Genomic DNA, 3,461 nt, shown 5'->3' with positions numbered 1-3,461 from the left:
TTTTATTTGTGGGATTGATTGTTTTCTTAATCATTTGACCATGAAAGTTACAGGCCATTCAAGTTCAAGCTGTATCCACTGGAGCAAGTTGGCTAAATGCTTACAATAATCCATCCAGGTTGTTAATGCTTTCAGACTATGGACTTTTTCCTCTGAATTATGTGGAAGCCACTTTGTGGTGGAAGGTCTAACCTTTTTAATTTTTATTAATTTAATTTAATTTTTTTTGAAAAAGTGGAAAGTTTAACCTAAGATCATTGATTACAATAAACCATGTTCAAGGTAGAGTGTTTGCTTAAAAAAATAGAGTGAGGGTAAACTTAGGATCTGTTTAGGTGCTATTATTCCATAGATATGGTGATCGTTCTTATAGAATTTAGTATTATGTAGGAAATCAAATTAAGTGGTGTTTGGATACTATTTTGATGGTAATAAATTCTTATGGAATCATATGATTCCATAGGAATTTGTAAAAGTGGTGACCCCCAAACTTTTTTTCCCTTATACATTTCCGGCTGTGCGAAAGTGAGATTGGGAAATTAGAAAAGCCTTCATTCTCCACCGTCTTCATTCATTCACGGTCGCTACTTGCCGTCGCCATTTGCTGGCCCGCCAAAGAAGGGCTCACCGTCTTCATTCTCTCTCTCTCTCTCTCTCACCTCTCAAGCTCACGCCAGTGCGAAGCTTCACCTTTCCTTGCTCCCATTCTTGCTTCAGATCTTAGGACATGAGCTTTACTTCTCTTATAGCTCTGTTATCAGGAGATCTAGCTAGTTTCTCAAGGGATCTCAAGGTTTTTTGAGTTTATTTGAGTTGGTACTGAAAATTGTGAAGGTCGGGAAAGGGGATCATGGCCGTAAGTGGAGGCGGAAGCAGCAACAAGGATGGTGGTGCATCAATTAACATTGCAGCGACGACAGTCGGCTTTGGTGAAACCAGAGTTCCTCCAGTCAAGCAGGTTTACGCTCTTACCCTTCTTTTAGTTCAATCTAATCCTTCTTCTCCAATGGTATGCATTTTCTTGTTATTGTATTGATTGCGTCTTTTTGGTGGATGATTTTGATTTGGGTTTCATAGTTTGGTGTGATGAGGAGGTTTTTTTTTTGTGGATTAGAGTTTTAGATCTGGTCTTTGCACCAGAAGCTGAAGAGTGGTCCCTTGGTTGTCTGAGCACCAATTGTGAGACCTTTTTGATTTATCTCATCAAAATTCCTTTTTTTTTTAAGTACCAATGCTTAATGTGTTATATGAAATGAATTTGGATTGAGATGAGTCCATTTACATTTTTTTTATGATAATTGGGTTCTTGTGTATGGTTTTAGTGAATTTTCTAAAACCATGATGTTTACCATCTTGTGAATTTTCTAGATGTTTAGTGATCGGAACTTTATTGTTTACGGTTCTATTTTCAATGCAAATGTATGGTTTTAGGGTTAGGGTTTTATATGATCACTTGGAGATTAGACTTGAATTATAATATAGTTTACTTAGTTAAAGGTTGCAAATTTTAACAAAGGCAGGTTTGGATTAGCTTATAGAAAAAGCACCTTTCTAAAGTTTCATAGAAGGATCGGAGGACTTCTTTAATAATGGTTTTTTTTAAATAAGTTAAGTACTTATGATTTTTTTATTTATTTACTTATGTTAATTCATAAGTGCATCTGTGATTAAAATGTTGTTAATATGTTGATTCTCACCGGGCCTCCTCAGTGAGAATTATTAAATTTGGTATTCACTTAATAAAAATAATAATCATCATCATCATTACCATTATTATTTATTATTATCACTGTTGTTGCTGTAACTACTGCACCCATAACTATTATAAGTAAAGTTTTAAAGGACTTCCATATCGTTTGACTTCATCTTGATGTCTTTGTAAATATATAAGTTTTTCTTTCACAAAGACGGCAAACGTCATCCCATAAAGAGGTTTAAAATCATAAAATATATGTTTATTCTTTACCCCATCCTTATTTGAGCTAATTATCAGTCTTATAAATCATAATAGCTTATCATATAATATTAAAAGACACCGGCTCTATCAAGATTACTGCTTTTCATTGGTGCTTATAAATTATAAAAAAGATTATTTGTTTCTTGTCCTTGGTATTATTATTTTTCAAATTCTTACCAAAATATAATATATATATATACAGGGACGGAACCGGGGCTTGATGGTAGGGAGGGTGAAGCCTAAAGGCAAAAAAAATAAAATAAAATAAAAAGTAAAAAAATAATCCAATAAAATAATTATTTTAAATGAAGAATAATGTGCTAATATAACCAAAATTTGAATACACATATTAAAAAAAACATAAAGTATAATTTAAAATTTTGTTATTACTGATAGTAAATATATGAGATTTTCAATAATTTAACTAATAAGAATACATCTCAAGTTTGTATTTTTTAAAAATATGGTAAAATTGATCTCTCTCACTACAAACAACTAAATTATTGTTTATAAAAACACTTATGTTGTTTCACTCTATCATATACGATATATTATAATATATATGTATATATGTTAGGCCTCATGATCAATTCAAACTTTTTTTAAATTACTAAAATTTGTATATAAGATTTATTTTATTAAAATTTTGAAATAATAGTAATTTTTAAATTTGAAAAATAAAATGTGAAAAAAAAAAACGCATCAAGTACGATTTGAACTTGAGTGGGTCATACCTTATAGATAAACCCACTAACCATTCAAGCACACCCACATTTCACAATTTCATATGTCTAAATATTGTATTTTACACGAAATTAAGTATATAGAAAAATCGAAAACCATCAAATCTTATATTATTTAAAAAGTATTTTCTCCGGCGCCGAGGGGGGGTTCTGCCCCTGTATATATATTATTCATGATTGGATCAACCCCGGTTCAACTCCGGTTCGACCATTGACCTGTTACCTAGAGTTTTTCCAGGTCAAGTTTTAGAACATTGGTATGAACAATCATTGAATCAAAGAATGGAGTAGTTTAGATAAAAGAATTGAAAATAGTATGTCAAGCAATGATCAAAGAAATATAAATCAAGAATCTGTGAGGAATGTAAAACGAAAAGAGTAAAGCTATACATCCCGACTTCAGCTCCCGAATTCAGCTCCCGAATGATTTTTGGATGGCCACGTGACTTTCTATTCTCTCTCCTAATCCGCTCATTTCTTTCACTTCAATGTAAAAACCCGGGTCAAACCTCATCATCTTGCTCCCATCTCCATCTCCTTGCTCTCATGTTTTCTTCCTCTTCAGCTCAGTGTTTCTTGTGTCACCACTTCCCAAAGCTCGCCGCCATGATCCCCGCCATTTTCCCTACTCCCGTACCCCTGCCCCGACTTCCGCCGTTACGACTCTTGCCCTCGTGGTGACGACTACAACCTCGCCCACGGCTCTCACAGCCTAGGTCTCCATCAGCGTCGCCTATGGTATCACCGTCGGTGAGTTGGTA

At 33.8% G+C, this 3,461-nt stretch overlaps 1 non-coding gene across 1 annotated transcript; it reads left to right on the top strand.

Annotated features, from left to right (window-relative positions):
• Positions 1–1,077: 1,077 nt before the first annotated feature.
• Positions 1,078–1,178, top strand: LOC120276587. Its single transcript, XR_005541302.1, has one exon. It is a non-coding gene; the product is annotated as a small nucleolar RNA Z157/R69/R10 (small nucleolar RNA).
• The last annotated feature ends 2,283 nt before the right edge of the window (positions 1,179–3,461 follow it).

The sequence above is a fragment of the Dioscorea cayenensis genome, chromosome 14, assembly GCF_009730915.1.
Source record: "Dioscorea cayenensis subsp. rotundata cultivar TDr96_F1 chromosome 14, TDr96_F1_v2_PseudoChromosome.rev07_lg8_w22 25.fasta, whole genome shotgun sequence".
Taxonomy (NCBI): Eukaryota; Viridiplantae; Streptophyta; class Magnoliopsida; order Dioscoreales; family Dioscoreaceae; genus Dioscorea; species Dioscorea cayenensis.
Note: the sequence above shows the minus strand (reverse complement) of the source record. Positions and strands in the feature narration are given on the sequence as shown.